Below are 17,801 nucleotides of genomic sequence, written 5' to 3' on the forward strand. Positions count from 1 at the left end.
ACATTTTGAGTACTCCAACAAAGAGATTTTTGGGAGCTGTGTTGTTATATAACTTTTGTATTTCAGCACATTTTCCCCAGCACTCTGTATGTGCTAGTTAGAAAAATAAATTATAGACTCTAGGGAGGATATTTTCTACCTAACTATGCCACCATAACAAATATTAATTTCTAAAAGTTGTCCAGCTGACTAATTGGTGTCAACTGATAATACTGTAAGAGGCATATTTGTGGAGTCTCCTGAGCAACAGGATTAGAAAGACACTGTTATCCCATCAGGGGTACCTGTAGCTCCTTAAGAAGCAGCAGTAGCTTCACTGGGCCCTTCTAACCCAATCTGCAAATTTCATTAGGGATTGGGAAAATACTTGTAGAATTTATACTTGCTATATAGTTTGAAAACAACAAATGATTTGTCAGGATAAATAAGCTACACAGGGCATAAACTACTTTTTTTTAGTAGGTGTCAGTGAAATGATGATCACATGGGATTTTTTGCCTGAGGGAGTATTCCTTTGTTTTATGGTGATGACTTTCTAGCCAAATCCCTTTTTAATTTCAATGCATCACTATCAACAATCATAATCCCAGAGATGGGCAGTGTGGTATTTTCCCACTTCTACCCAGTCGTTAAATTGATTTTCTTAAAGTAGAGGTCTGATCGTGTCATCCCTGTACTTAATGGATTTAAAGACTCCTTATTACCTTCAAGACCAAATATAAAATCCTCTGTTTGACATTCAAAGCCTGTGATTCTAGTCTTATATGTTACTCTCCCCTCACTCCTTTCAAGTACTCTTTAATCAAGTGACAGTGGCCTTTTATTACTACTTAAATTTCATTTTTAGATATTCTTAGATTGTGTGCATTTTCACTTATTGTGCCATATGCCTAGATTCCCCCCCCCCCCCCATCTCTCTCTTCTGCCTTCCTTCAAGTCTCAACTTGTTTCCTGATCTTCCTAAAGCTACTACATTCCCTCTGGTGATTATCTCCAATATATCCTGCATGTATCTTGTTTGTACAAAATGTTTTCATGTTGTCTCTCCGCTCATTAGACTATGATCTCCTTGAGAGCAAGGACCATCTTTCCCCAATGCCCATTTTGTATCTCTAAATTTAGTGCAGTATATGGAACATAATAGATACTTAATATGTGCTTCTTGACTGATCAGCGTAGTGGATAGAAACCTGGCCTTGAAGCCAGGACTCCTGGGGTACAATTTCAACTACTGACAAGTATTGGCTGTATGATACTGTGTTGTTTAACTTCTCCGTTTTCTGGGCAATTCTTTAAAGACTATAAGTTGAGGAATAGTTGCTAAACTGAATTAGCAGTTATAATTTCCTCACTGAGAGTTTTGGACACTAATAAAACCATAGGTTTGGATTAAAGAATGCACACATGAGAATAATACTTTACATTTATATCACACTTAAATGTTTGCAAAACACATTAGTGTTAATTCATATGAACCTCACAACAACCCAGTGAAGTAGAACTGCAAGTATTATTATTCCCATATTAGAGATGAGAAGCAGAGTGGTATAGGGAATAAAGAGATGTCCTTAAAGCTAGGGTTCAAATCCTGACTCTGAAATAACTGGATTGTGATTCTGGACTGGTCACTTTACTTATAAAGACTCTAAACATCTTCCAAGATAATGAGTTACTGAGAAAGGGTTACCTGTATTCATAGAAGTCATTTCTTTTCTCCCCAGTTTCTTAAACCAATACAAACATAGGTCCTGTTCAGTCTTATTATGGAGAACGGAACTGGGAGTTCCTCCAAATTATAAACTTGTCCTTTACTGGCACATTGATGATAAGGGTCTCCATGTCTTCATAAAATTTTTCTTTGCCCTCTTTAGAATTTCTCATGGTTGGAGGATAAGCACTGATGATGGTGACCTGGCATTTTCCTGCAAGGGGCAATCTCATTGTCATGAGCTTGTCATTCACTCCTACTGGAAGGCAAGTAAGCTTATTTACTAAGTTAATTTTGACAGCTTCACGGCACTCCCTTTCACTGTGGCCACTTCAGAAAAATGTGTATGCAGCCCCTACTTCAATAAGCTGTCCTTCATTTGCCAGCCTCGTTTCCCTCGGGGCTGCTATGTGGATACAATAACTGTTGAGTTCTCTCCCAACTAGAGCTATTCTTTCGGGTCTACTAAATTTTGGGTTGTCTATGAATGTACACACATTTCATGTGCCAGTGATGAGAGGAATCAGCTTTTCAGAAACTTCTATAACTTTTTTTTAATGTCTTGACCACAGAGTGGGATCCCTGCCTGCTACAGTGATCAGACAAGACAATTTTTAGGAAAATTTTCTAGTCCCTTCCTCACATATGGAGATGAACAGGGCGATCTTTACAAGGCTGCTCAGACACCCAGGGGCTGCCAAATCCCGCTGCTGCTTCCAATGAGAAGATAAAGGCTACCTGTGCAGGTTATGAAAACAGCTCGCAGTCTATCTGCATCTGCTGCTTTGTCACTTGACTTTTGCCATAGGATTTTGAGATAGAGAGAAATGGTAAAGTGGTATGGGGATGTCTTTGGAGTCAATTGGATTTAAGCGAGGGAGACTTACATGAAGTCATCAGCCTGACTCTCTCTTCTAAAGTCATCACTGCCCAGTGGCAGGACAGAGTCAAGTCTGCTGCAATGGATATCCTTGGTACTTTGGAAGCTCTAAGCATCCACAACATCTGCTTCATCTGCCTCTATGGTCATTGGAACAAATTACTCTCATCTGTTCATTACACCAGGGAAGTCTTTACATGGCTGCGGTAGACACCCCCCTAGTGATCCCCCAAAGGGTCGCTGTAGACCCTTTGGTTTAGCCCTGGGGTAGCCAGGGCTGCTGAAACGTTTACTGGTTGTGATCACTTTGCATGCTACAGCTTCTTAGAGCCACAGGTGAGTCAGGTGGATCAGATGGACACCAAAAGTGGAAAGCAGCCCTGTAATGCACTCAGCATAGTATCTGGTTACCAGAAAGATGCAATAAATGTCTTTGATTGATATTCTAATAAGGAGAGAAAGACAAGTATCTCTTCTAAATCTTCTAGGATCACTAGGGAGATAAATAAGAGTAAGTGCCAGGCCTCTGTTTTCTTGGTTTTAGGAGATAAGTAAAAGAATTTAAAAAGAAAGGAATAATGGGAAGAAGTGTTTATTTCACATGAAATATTTGACAACATAATAAAATACTAATCATAAAAGAAGAGATATGTGAAATGATACAATTATTAGGTAATCTGAACCCAGCATTTTTCCACTAAAATCTAATAAATAATATCTAGTCTCATTTGGATTTTCAGAGCAGAAGGCAAACCTTTTGTTCTTCTTTGATCTCTATTGTTCTCTCCCAAACAAATATTTCAAACCTTTCTTTTCTAGTATCTTAGACCTACTATTTCTCTTACCCACTCAGTTGATATCACCCTATAATATAGTTATCACCATATACTTTACTAAGAAAACAGAAGCCATTCGCTATACTTTTACTCTGTTTCTAGATTTTTTGAGATTACTTCCCCTCTTTTATCCTTCATTATACATTCTTTGATGAAAGACTCAATTACCTCATATCTCTTCTGATAGGATACCCTCATAATTATTTTAATATCTTTCATCTATTGTTTCATTCTCTTCTGCCTACAAGCATACCCAAGTATCTCCAGTTCTAAAAATAAAACAAAAACCCTCATTTGTCTCTATCATCTCATTAACTATTGGCTTATATTTCTACTCCCAAACTTTTAGGGAAAAAAAAAAAGTCTATACTCTTTTATTTCTTATCTGCTCAATTGCACCCCAAAGCCCCACAATCTGGCTTCTGAACAATAGGTAGAAGTAGCCACAGGAACATTGAGGTCTTCCAGAGAGGGTATAGTGAAGAAAAACAATAAGGTGAGTTATAGTAGAGTCTAAGGATCAATGCCAATTAAAAAATAGATCACAGAATAACCAGGCAATTGCAATAAATCAACTCTATTTTAGGCATTTTAATTTTTTAAAAGCTAAACTGGGGTAGGAGAGATATAAAAGAAAAAGAAATGTGAGGTTGCCAGATTTCTTTCTAGTGTTAGGTGGACATGGTTTAGTTCAAAGACTAAGTTAAGTTATTAATGAATGAATAGCTCCAAGTTAAATTCCCTCAGAGCAACAACATCTTAATGAATGTCTGGATAGAAAATAAATTAGCACCATGGCTAAATTGCTTTAAAAGAATGAATAGGGGAAAAAATGAATAGAATTTGAGACATGGGGCCCCCTCACAACATACTTTCTCTATCATAAAATATTCTAATTCTATCCAGAATACTTGAGCCAAAAGAAGAATACACAGAATACCAATTTTCTTTTATGACAAAGGAACACATTTCACTTAGATGAATAACTACAGAAACTGAGTTTAAAAAAATACATAAGGACGAGAGTTCTTTAGTAAAGCAGCCTGACTTAGGAATTTTAAAGATTAGGTGTCTATGAATGGAACATTGCTCAAAAAAAATTTATGGTGAAATAAAATTATCTTTAGCAAGGAGAAAAGAAGAGTGATTATACTGATTTTTTTTTTTTTGCATTGGCTTAGTTGCTCAGGAATGAAAGGACTATAAGTATTTTTTATTCCATTCATATTAAGAATAAAAATTTCTTAGAAATACCTAATATGTGCTTGATACATATAGGACAAAGTACAAAGGACACAAAGAACAATAAAACATTTCCTACCTTCAAGGAGCTGACATTTTTATTGGGGAGGGTTTAAAAATATCTAATCACATAATTAAATATAAAATATTCATAAATAGATACATAATTCACTATATTCATTATAACATAATATTAGAATAAATAATATTTTATTTTTTCTTATTCTTTTTTAAAAGCATGTAATATTTTTATTTTTATCAGTTTACCAGTAAAACAGTTTTTTGCATTTGTTTTTAAAACTTTGAGTTCCAGATTCTCTCCCTTCCTTCCTATCCCTGTCCCTTATTAGAAAGCACATGTGAAGTCATGCAAAACATTTCCATAAAAGTCATGTTAAGAAAGAAAACATAAATCTCCTCCCCCCACCAAAAAAAAAAAAAAACACTAAAGAAAATTAAAAAATAATGCTTCAATCTATATTCAGACACAGTCTGTTCTTTCTCTGGGTATGGATAGCATTTTTCATCATAAATCCTTCAGAGCAGTCATGGATAATTATATTTCTGAGAAAGTCATTCATAACATTACTATAACTTTGTACACAGTACATTTCACTTTGAGTTCATGGAGAACTTTTCAAGTTTTTCTGAGAGTATCTTGCTCATCATTTCCTAAACACAATCATATTCCACCACAATTACACATCACAATTTGTTCATCCATTAGCCAATAGATGGGCATCCACTCAATTTCTAATTCTTTGCCCTGAGAAGAGAGCTGCCATAAATATTTTTGTTCATGTAGATTCTTTTCCTGTTTTAAAAAAAATTCTTTTGGGATTCTTGCATAGTAATAGTTTTGTTAGATCAAAGTATATGAATGATTTTATGGCTCTTTGGACATAGTTCATATCTTTTGGCCTTTTATCAATTGAGGAATGGCTCTTACTATTTTTTAAAAATAAATTTGATTCAGTTCCCTATACATTTGGGAAATAAGGTCTTCATCAGAGAAACTTGATTCAAAATTCTTTTCCTAATTACTATTGCTAACACTATTTCCCCCTGTTTATTCTATTATCTTATCCTTTTCACCTTGACCTTCATGAAAAGTATTTTTTTTTACTGACTACCCTTTCACCCAATATGCCCTTTTCTCTATAGCTTTCCTTTCTTCCCATATCCCATTACCCTTTTACTTTTTTTCAGGGTAAGGTAGATTTATATACTCATATAGAGTGTGTATTTTATTTCTTCTTTGAGCCAGTTTTAATGAGAATAAGATTCACTCACTCTCCCTATCTGTCCCTCTTCCCTTCTACTTAAAAGCTTTTTCTTGTCTCTTTAATGAGATATAATATATGCCATTCCACTTCTCCCTTTCCCATTTTTATTTTTAAGATATTATCCCTTCAAATTCAAGTCATACCTATACCTTCTGTCTATATATACACTTTTTTAACTGTCACAATAATGAGAAAGTTTTTATATTACAAGTATCATTCCATGTAGAAATGTAAATAGATAAACTTTATTAATTCCCTTATGATATCCCTTTGCTGATTACCTCCTTATCCTTCTTCTAAGTCCTGTATTTGAAAATCAAATTTCCTATTCACTTCTGGATTTTTCATCACAAATTCTTGAAATTTCTCTATTTCAATGAATGTCCACTTTTTCAACTGAAGAATTATACTTATTTTTGCTGGATATGTGATTCTTGTTTGTAATCCTAGTTCCATTGCTCTCCAGAATATCATATTGCAAGACCTCTGGCCCTTTAATGTAGAAGTAGCTAAAACTTGGGTTATTCTGATTGTAGCTCCACTATACTTGAACTGTTTCTTTCTGGATGCTTGCAATATTTTCTTCTTGAACTAGGAGTTCAGGAATTTGGCTATAATATTTCTGGGGGTTTTCACCTTGGGATTTCTTTTAGGGGGTCACTGATGGATTTTTTTGAATTTCTATTTTACCCTTTACTTCTAGAATATCAGGGCAGTAGGCATTATTTTGAAAGAGGATGTCTAGGTTCTTTTTTTTTTAATCAAGGTTTTCAAGTAGACTAATAATTTTAAAATTATTGCTTCTGGATCTATTTTTCTGGTCAATTATTTTTCCAATAAAATATTTCACATTATTTTTATTCTTTTGATTTTGTTTTATTGTTTCTTGATTTCTCATAAGGTCTCTCCCTTCCACGTGCTCAATCCTAATTTTCAAGGAATTATTTTACTCAGTGAGTTTTTGTACCTCCTTTCTCATTTGACCGACTTTCTTTTTTAAGGCATTCTTCTTCTCATTGGCTTTTTTATTATTTTTTTTCCTCTCAATTCTCTTCCCATTTTTCCTCTACCTCTCTTATTTGATTTTCAAAATTCTTTTTGAGCTCTTCCATGGCTTAAGATCAATTCTTTTTTTTTTCCCCCGGGGCTTTGGATGTAGGAGCTTTTACTTTTATTTTCTTTTGAGCATGTGTTTTAATCTTTCTTAACATCATAGTAACTTTCTATTGTCAGAATCTTTTTCTATTCTCTGTTCATTTTCCCAGTTTATTACTTGGCTTTTAACTCTTTCTTAAAGAAAGGCTGTGGGGCTGCTAGATGGCACAGTGGATAGAGCACTAGCCTAGAAGTCACGAGGACCTGAGTTCAAATCTGACCTCAGGCACTTAGTATTTCCTACCTATGTGACTCTGGGCAAGTCACTTAATCCTAATTGCCTCAGCAAAAATAAAACAAATTTAAAAAGGAGAGCTCTGTTTTCAGGGTGGAGGGTGTAATGTCCCAACCTTTAGGGGTTTTTGTGCAGTTTTTTTCAGAGATCCTTCTAGGAACTACAAACACTCTTTTCTACCCTAGAATTGTGAGAAGGGTATCTGCTCCACTATGGCTGTAAGTTCTACTGTGCTAAATCAACACAGTCCTTCCTCAGTGTGAGGAAAGAGATCTCTTTGAGCTGAGGCCTCCAAAAGCTGCCCCATTATTGCCAATGCCCACTCCTAGTCTGCTGGTTTCCCCAAGTTCCTCTCACATTTTTGACAAAACTTTCCTACTGACTTTTCAGTTTGGTTTTTTTTTCATGTCTCTGGACTGAGAGATCTAGAAACTGCTAGTACTGCAGCTGATTCAGAAGTCCCCAAGGTTGGTTCTTCCTTTGATGAAACCTGAGCTGGGGCTGTGCTGGGAATGTGAGCTGGACTCCCAACCCTCATGGCACAATCCCACCTGCTCACCTTCTAAGTTATCTTCAATTAGAAAAGTTCCAGTCAGTCTTTTTGTAAATCCTGATGGTTTAAAATTTGTTTAGAGCCATTATCTAAAGGAATTTGCAGGGCTTTGGTTGGAGAGTTAGGTAAGTTCCCACTTTTACTCCACCATCTTGGCTCTATTTTCCAGAATATTTTTAAAGAGTATCTGGGGAAGAATACTAATAGCTAAGGAGATAGGTGCACTCAAGATACATACAGAAAAGATGAAAAAATTCTTAGAGGGAAAAGTCACAAATAGTGCAAGGGACTGGAAAAGTTCTTCTAAAGAAGGAGGCATCTGAAGTGATCTTAAGGAAGTGTTAGAACTAAGGAGGGGGAACTGTCCAAGCATACAGTACAAGTAGGACAAAGGTTTAGAGACAGAATACGTAATTTTGTATGTGAGGAGCAAAAAGTCAGCAATATGACTGGATCGTAGAAGACATAGAAGGTAGTGACATATAAAATAGTGAAAAGATAAGATTTCTTTCCCTGTTTTTGCCTGTCTCCTTGTTCCTTCGTGTTTTCTTATTGAATTTAATTTTTTATAGCAAATTCTCATCCTCTCTCTCTCCTCCTTTTCCTCCTCCTCTTCCTCTCCCTTTCCCTCTACTTTTCTTCTCTCTCTCCCTCCCTTTTTCCTTTCCCCTCTCCCTCTTCCTTTCTCCCCACCTCTCTTTCTTTCTCTTCCAGATTGTTATTATTTGGCCTTCCTTCTCAGAGAGGCTCATGACATCCGGCTTTTTTTTTGCTTTTTTGCTCATTTTAAAAGTTGAGCTCTATTCCTAGAGTACAAGGGAGATTGTCCCAAACTCTTTCTTTTTGCAGGAATGCTGGGACCCACGGTCTTGCAGGTTTTTCCATCATGTTTCTTTGGCCTGGCCTAGTCCCACTTGTTATTCTGGCGTTTAGGAGCTCACAATTTGCCTTCTGTGTTTGGGTTGGGAATCTCACTGCTGATCTCCTGGCCCTCTGAAAATGGGAATAGTGATAAACACAGCCATTTTTTGGCTAAGAGATTCTCACTAGATTCCCTGTGCTGTTTCTGCACTGGGATGCATTCTTTTCTTACAGATCTTTCCTGAAATTCTTTCAAGATATCATTTGCTAGAAAATTATTTCATTTTGAAAGATTATGGGTTCTGTCACTACAGAATCTGTGCAAAGGCCTGATCTAGCATTGATTCTGAGAGAAAATGGGGAGAGCTTAGAGAATGTCCTGACTTCTCTCTGCCATCCTAGTGCTCTCTCTCTTTCTCTCTCTCTCTCTCTCTCTCTCTCTCTCTCTCTCTCTCTCTCTCTCTCTCTCTCTCTGTCTCTCTCTCTCTCTCTTTCTGTCTCTGTCTCTCTCTCTCTGTCTCTGTCTCTCTATCTCTCTGTCTCTGTCTCTGTGTCTCTCTCTGTGTCTCTTTCTGTTTCTCTCTCTCTCTCTCTCTCTCTCTCTCTCTCTCTCTCTCTCTCTCTCTGTCTATCTGTCTCTCTGTGTGTGTCTCTCTGTCTCTGTCTCTCTCTGTTTTTCTGCTGAGGCAAGCGGAATTAAATGACTTGCCCAGGGTCACACGCTCGGAAGTGTTAAGTGTCTGAGACTAGATTTGAACTCAGGTCTTCCTGACTTCAGGGCTGTTGCTCTATGCAGTATAGCATCTAGTTGCCCCCTGTCTCCAAAAAAAGGGTTTTTTTGAGCTATTCTTCACATCATTTGTTTTTGGTAGTAAATGCTTTAATATATTATTTTGTTTTTCTTCTAATATTTCTTGTTCTGTGATGGAATAATTGAGTTCAGAACTCAATTGTTCCATTCTTTTTTTTTTTTTTTTTAAGGAAATTCATTACTTGGGTAAGGTTTTATTTTTAACTTTCTCTATTATTTATTGTCCTTTATTTTTTTCTCCTAAATCTAATTTCAATTATAATTTAATTTTCTATATTTTGATTAATTTGTTTCAGCTATTCTTGCAATCATTATATCTATGTCATTTACTCCTTCTTTCGACTTTTGTCATACCATTTTCTTCTTCTGAGTTTATCTCTTGGGTTTCTCTGAAGAAATTTTATTATAATTATTTAATGCATCAGACACTTTTATGGTCATAGTTTGATTTGTTGAATTGGGATTTTGTTTTGGACAAGTATCACCCAGCATTTGTGTGTGGCTTAGGTTAAGCTTGATTGCTACTCTTTGCTCTGTATTTTGGATGTTGCTGCTGCCATTCTTCCTGAGCTGGCTAATATTATTTTTTCTAATGCCCTTGTCATTTCTACCTACCCCATCTCTATCTAGTCTTAATTTTTAATTTCTCCTATATCAAATTGCTTGCTTTCTCAAAGATGGGAAAGGGAAGAACACAGAGAATTTGAAACTCAAAATTTACAAAAAGAATCTTAAAAATGTTTTTATATATAATTGGAAAAAATTAAGTATTAAATAAAAAACTCTAGGTTTCTATCTCAGTTCTCTGGTTTTCATTCACAGTGGTTTCCAATTTTGACTCATTTCTATCTCCAATGAAATCTGCCTCCTTTTATGGAGCTCTAGAGGAATATGAGAGATCATGCTGATCTCAGGATTCTTGCATGGCCTTCTTAGGTCGACACTTAGGTACTTAGTGGTCCCTGTATCCAGATGCATCCCAGTGCTATGAGGAATGAAATGATCTCTGAAGTGATTAAGTGGACAGGCTCTGTCTACTGCTTCTGTTCTGATAAACCAAGGCTGGGATCTGCTTTTAGATTAGAAAAGTCCAACTTAGTATATGCTTTACTGCTAGATTAGACTTTCCTGTTGAGAATACTGCCTGATTTCATGCTTGTATGCAAGTACAAGAGCTAGTTTCCCTGGCACAATTATTCTACTATCTTTAGCTATTTCCTGGCCACCCTTTTGTGTTGACCTGGATGGGGTGATTGATTTTATAACTTTTAAAACAAACTTTTACCATTTATCTATTGTAATTTTTTTTGTTGGGATTTATGTGAGCGACTTAGGGTTCTTTACAATCCCTCACAATGTATCTTAACCAGATATGGCTCGAAGTTTAAGGAAAATCAGTTTGGTAGAGTTGGTTTCATTGAGAGTTCAAAGTTAATAAAAACTATCAGTTCACAAATCACTTGATCTTCTTACTCTGTGGAACTCATTACAAACATAAATAGAAACATCACTATGAAGATAATTGCAGTTTACATCTGTTCAGAGAATGAAGTAGAGAAATTCCATGAAGAATTTGACAACCTCCTAAAGATTATGTCAACATATAACTTGGTACTTATGAACTTCAAAACAAAGGTGGGCACAAAGAAAAATCAATTGACATGGAAGAGATAGCAGCTGTGTGTTTTAGTTGAAGAGAGCTCACAGCTGTTTGTGGTGATTGAGCATCCCCTGGGCTATAAGAGAGTGTCAAGATGTTTCCTTGAGGAGGGTAATCAGTACAATAGGTGTGCTTTGAAACCAAAGCTTATGATATATACACAAAATAGGTGGATGATAGAATGTAGATGAAGTTAACATTGGCGATGGGATTAGTCTAAGATTTAGGGATAGGAATCAGATGGTGAAAGAATGAGAGAGTGACTACCTGACAATTTGTAGTGGGGGAGTAGACAGCTTGGATCTTGGAGTGAGTATTGCCAATATGAAATCTTAGAAATTTGAAGTCCCTAGAGACATGTGTTTTTGCATTTCTTTTTATTTTTTTGAGGAATGAGGATCAGGGTAGAATTTGTAGGTAATCATTTTCAGCCTATCTAGTTAGCCAGAGTGATTGAGTATGAACCCTGGGTGTTATTGCTAATTTCTACAAATGGATAGTTGAACTTTGGGGACTATGAGGAAGAGCCTAGGTAAATATCAATATTTGATTGTCATAATTCTAGACTTCATGAGTCTCTGTATGGAGGGAAAGTTCCAAGGTGGGAGTAAGGAATAGGAGTAGTATCAGGGGATAGTCCTAGAAGTTGGCATATAATGAAGTTTGACAGTATATGCAAGTGGGTTCATGTTAAAGATAGGGTGGTGGAAGCAATAAATTATTTCCCTTTCTCTCCCTTCTCCACTGCAAATTAGACTATCTTTTCCATAAACATCATTGAAACAATCTTCAAAATTTAATTGGACTAAAGTTCAGGCTATTCATGGGGTTTCCTGGTCATCAAGTACAAACCAAGAAAAGAAGGCTATATACTACTTCCCTTGGCCTCTGATCACAGGTTAATCATCATCATCATTATCATAATCATTGGTATTTATCAAATACTTTAAAGTTTTCAAAGTTTTGTAAATATTTTCTAATTTGATCTTTATAACATCCCTCTAGGTATAAGATATATATTTGCAGATGAGGAAACTGAAGGAGACATAGGTACATGACTTGCCCAAATATTCGAGGTTGGATTTGAATTCAAGTCATCCTGATTCCAGGTCCATTGTTCTATATATTGTTCCACCTAACTTCCTCATATAACAAACAAGATGATGGTACTGTCTCAAAAGAATTACTGTCAGCTAAATCAACACTATCTCTTACATAAACATCCCTTCCCTGTTCTAACTGTCTTTCCTTTATTTTGACAAGGAAAATCTCCTTTTGTTAATTATTAGATGGACACTGAGTATCTAATAGTGTTCAAATTTAAGAGCAACACAATCACAGGTCCCACCAAAGTCAGGGTCAGACTATGGAAGATGGCAAATACATGTTGGAAATTTTTGTTGTTGTTGAGTCGATACAATACATTTCATTGTATTTTATTCTTTGTGATCTCCTTTGGGATTTTCTTGGTAAAGATAAGTTAGCTATTGCCTTCTCCAGCTCATTTTACAGATAAGAAACTAAAATAAAGAGGGTTAAGTGATTTATCCACAATCACACAGCTAGTAAGTGTCTAAGAACTTACTTGAATTAAGGGAGAGACGTTTTCTGGATTCTAGGCTCATGTACTCTATCTGTCACCTTGATGTCTTTGAAAAATATTATTTGGGACTAATAAAAAATGGAAACCGTAACCATAACCTGGAATATTCATATCTGTATATAATGAACTATTTATTCAAGAAAAAATTAGAAACTGATAGAGTTTAAAGGGGAACCCCTAGCTAAAGGATACTGCATGTTAGATGAAAATTATAAAAGGTAGCTAGATAGTGCAGTATATAGAGCACTGGACTTGAAGTCAGCAAGACCTGAATTTAAATCTGGCTTTAGACACTTGTTAACAATGTGAACCTGGGCAAGTCATTTAACCTTTGTCTGCCTCAGTTTCCTCACATGTAAAATAAGATTTATAACATTATCTACCTCACAGACTTTTTACAAACATCAAATGAGATATTTGTATAACACATTGTAAATCTTAAAGTGCTATATAAATGCTAGATATGTTAACTTCCTCCTTTTTCTCTTCCTCTTCCTCTTCTTCCTCATTCAGAAACTACCTGCATAAACTATAGATTTTAGTTTTCTTATAAATCACCAACTATTCCTATGCATAATGGCATTTTACTAATTCAATAGGACTCTGGGAAAAAAAAAAAAAAAAAAAAAAAAAAACCTCTTCAGTAAAATTTACAGTAATGATAAAGTGATTGGACCAACCATCAACAAAGAAAAATCAAAGCAGATAAAAAATTTATATTGCCCAAATAATTAAAAATATCCAGGCAGGCAAGCCATTGAGCTAACTTAGTAGCATGTATGAATTATGAATTAGGCCTAAAACAGAACAGGGCAAGAATGGAATGGATTACATTTGGGAAATAGTACTTCAATTTCAGTGGTCCAAGATGTTTTCTATCACTAAACTATACATATATATATGTGCATACACATACACACATATGCCTCATATATATATTACATCAATATTCTTCTTGTAGGGACAGCTAGATGGTGCAGTGGATAGAATGCTGACTTTGTAGGCAGGAAGACCTCAATCCAAATCTGGCATCAGATACTTACTACCTGTGTGATTCTGGGCAAGTCACTTAATTCTGTTTGCCTCTGCTCCACATCTGTAAAATGAGCTGGAAAAGAAAATGGCAAACTACTTGAATATTTTTGCCAAGAAAATCATAAATAGAGTCATGGAGAGTCAGGCACAACTGAAAAATGACTTAATTACAATAAAAATTCTCTTTATGATGCTACAGGATTAGTCCATGGAATACTATGTTCTCAAAAAAGCCAAATAACTCTAAGGGCAATGGAAATCTATACGGTGAATAGAAATAGGTGGCAGTATAATACCAATAATGACTTCAGCAGAAGTGTAAAAGTATATGTAATATAGTACATTGTAGAGAAATACATCACTAGGAAGGGAATTATATTTGCTAAGTTTTGTAACTGGGAAAAAATGCAATTAGTAATGGGATCTTAATGAGATACAAGACATCGACTGACTCCCAAAGGATTATAAAAGATCTTGTACATATTAGGTGCGTTTTTCTACTGGGTTTATGGGACAGCATGGATATGAATTACAGGTTATGATCCATAGCAGCTGAAAGAGTAGTCACATTGATGACAATGCTATCAAAATACATTAAGGTGCAGTGAGTTAACAAATATTTCTTCGCCTCTTACTGTGTGATGGACACTAAAAGCTTGGAGGACAAAGAGGCAAAAACAAACTCTACCTTCAAGAAGCTCACATTCTAATAAGGAAGTTAATAGCAATTTGTCACAAATGCAAATGAGAAAAATTATGCAGGTAGGCAGAATTGTTTTTTGTTTTACTTTCCATTAATTTTCATAATTGTAATTTGGACAAGCATCCTGGAGACAATTTTTTTAGGAAAAAATTATTCAGATTGATATGCAGCAGAACTGCATAATTTTAAGATTATTAAACATGTGCAGACTTGTCAGATTATGTGTCAAACTATATACCCTGAAACAAAACGTCTACATGGTGGATCTAAAACTATTAAATTAAAACTGGGTTTTTAGTAACCACTAAAATCACTAGCAGTTCATATGTTTTTTTGTTTTTTTTTTTTTTTTTTTTTGGTGAGTCTGCTAATTGATTTTTTTCTAGTCCTGTGTATTAGTTTGCAACTGTATCTGTGATAAATAGATAAATATAAAGATTATCATGAGACACTAAAGAATACTTTAGGGAGAGCAAACAAAAAAGTATTTATCCAAAAAACAACTACATATAAATAGTGCATTGATGAAATGTAATTAGGTATTTTGAAGATATCTCAGAATCTGCAGAAATAGTTCTTTGCCTCCATCCTTATACCTTATGGGATCTGCTAGTTTTCTATTCTCACTACCTTAAATTCATCTTCTCTGTTCATCTGAAAATGTCCGTTGACTTCCACACAGAATGGCAGCAATGGGAGTGCTGAGCTGAAAGTAAGCTGTGAATTGGATGCTATCATTTCTCGCTAACAAAGCAATGTTAATGACTCTCTAAAGCTAGCAGTTACGTTTCTTGGACTCCATTTAATACAAAGCTTTTCCCAGGATGAATGACAGCTTCCTCTCTTTTTTCCTTCCTAAATTGATCATTTGATCAAAGGAACAAGAGGGAAGAGAAATCCTGCTATCAAATTTTTGCCCTGCAGAGCCGACAGTTAGAAAATGAATTTAGGTGGAAAGTGAATAAAGTTCCAGATCTGAAGTCAGGAAGATTCATTTTCATGAGTTCAAATCTAGTCTTAGACATGAGCTGTGTGACACTGGGTAGTCACTTAACTCTGTTTGTCTTGGTTTCCTCATCTGTTAAATGAACTAGAGAAGGAAATGGGAAACTAATACTGTATCTCTGCCAAGAAAACCCCAAATGGAGTCAGAAAGAGACAAACATGACTGAAGTGATTCAACAACAATAACAAAAATGCAGAGACAATCTAAGATCAGAGACAATCTCGATTACAAAGGTGACCTTGTTTCACAGTCAGTGACCACAATTTCTTTCATTGTCTTTCAGCATCCCAAGAACTACATCTTTTCTTCTTCTAATTGGCAGATTAAGTTACCAATTAACTTAATTGTCCAGTTAAGACAATTCTTTGGGCATTCATTCACTTCCTCTCCCTTCCTCACACCCCAATGTCATTCCCAGACTGTGTTAGCAGTTCAAAATTTCAATGGCAAAAACCATAGGAAAAATATTTCAAGCCCACAAATATGTATGTGTAATGTGGCAGAAAAATCTTGTAAATCAGAGATTTTTTTAGATTCTGACTAGATGTGGTTTAGTGTTTCTGCCCAAAAATGTGTATTCTTGTGCAATCCAAAAACCATAATTATTGATTTATATTCCTCCAAAGAATAGAGTTTGAAACTGGACTGTTTCAATGTAATTGAGACAAAACTACTTAGTCCATTTCTGGCTTCTAAGGGAAAAGATTGTGGGAGAAGTAATAGTTGCCAGAATGGGATTTGAGCTAAATAAGAAATAAATTGTGTAGGTGTTTTTGGAAGAATTTGGACTTGTGAAGAAGGTCAGAGATTGAAGCTGGGGAGGAAAATTGCAGAATATTTTAAGGAGAATAATCTACAAGTACAGATTCTATTTCTGGCTTCTGGAAGAAAAGATTATTGGAGAAAAAAATAAGATCAAGAAGGATTAAAGAATGAGACTCAGAAAAAGTAAAGAATGAAGAAAGAGAAAATGTGATTGGGAAGGCAAGCTAAATATGAAAAAGTAAATAAAGCAGTGAGTAAAGCAAATGGATTGAAAGCACAGAAAGCTGATAAAGTAGATGGCTAATATTAGGAGGATAAAGAAGTGGGGTATTACCTTATATAGAAAGTTTTTAAGACTAATTGAAAACTAGGTGAGGCTATGAAATTAAGGTGATATAGTAGGATATAAATGTCTTGAAGGTATTTAATGATGTATTGAGGAATAAGGAGTAAACATCCACAAGTCATTTTTAAAAGGATAAAAACCCTCATTGAATATAAAAAGCAAAGATAACTTTGTAGTTACTTGTGAAGACATGATATTTTTGTCACAGCCAAGTAGCTATTATGTTCCAATACAATGCTGATCTCCCTCAAAGATGCTGGAACTTAAGGAACAAGTTGCCACATTCCAGGTCTTCAGAAACAATGAAGAGGTCTTTAAAAAATAGAGTGGGATATTAGAAAAGAAGAAATGATAATATGACATGAAGGAGAAGGAAGAATGTTCATTAAAAGGTTATAGGGCAGAAATGATATAAAGGAGAAAGGAGTATACATTTGAAACAAAACAACACATTTGAGGACGATGCTAAAGAGGAAAAGCTGGAAGCCCTATTGTAGTGGCTATTATCTTCTAAAGACCTGATGGTTTAGATTAGTTTTGTTTAAAATATATTGAAATCATCTTTGAGACTTGATTGACTGAGGGAACTAATGGCTCTGCTGTTTGCCATCACTTCTTGATTGGTATCAGTATAAAAGAATTGTGATAAGCTCTAGGCACTTTCTGCTGGTTAGTGAACCACCATGGAGAATGCTGAATCAGGGAATTTCCATTTGAACAAATCAACTTGAAATGGCCTGGATGCATATCCTTGTTTAATATCCTTTCTCTTCCTATGACTAAATAAATCTCTTTTTGTTAACTGATGAATGGTCTCCAAATATCTCATTTGTTCCAATACTGAACATAAAGTTCCAGACTGGGCAGACCCAGTGTAAAACAATTGGTAACTCACCAACCGACTTAGGTTTTAAAAAGAAATGTGTAAAAGATGGAATGAGAACCATTAAAAGAGAATCAAAATAAGTGAGTGGTAAGATACTATAAAAAAAAGAATGCCAGGAAGTCATGAAGCTGAGACTGGTGAGGGAAGTTCAGGACAGTAGAAAGATTTTGTGTATCTTTATTTATTTGTCTTTAGTTATATTCAAGAGAATAGAAGACCAAAGAAAGAAT

This window comes from Antechinus flavipes, chromosome 4 (assembly GCF_016432865.1).
Source record: "Antechinus flavipes isolate AdamAnt ecotype Samford, QLD, Australia chromosome 4, AdamAnt_v2, whole genome shotgun sequence".
Taxonomy (NCBI): Eukaryota; Metazoa; Chordata; class Mammalia; order Dasyuromorphia; family Dasyuridae; genus Antechinus; species Antechinus flavipes.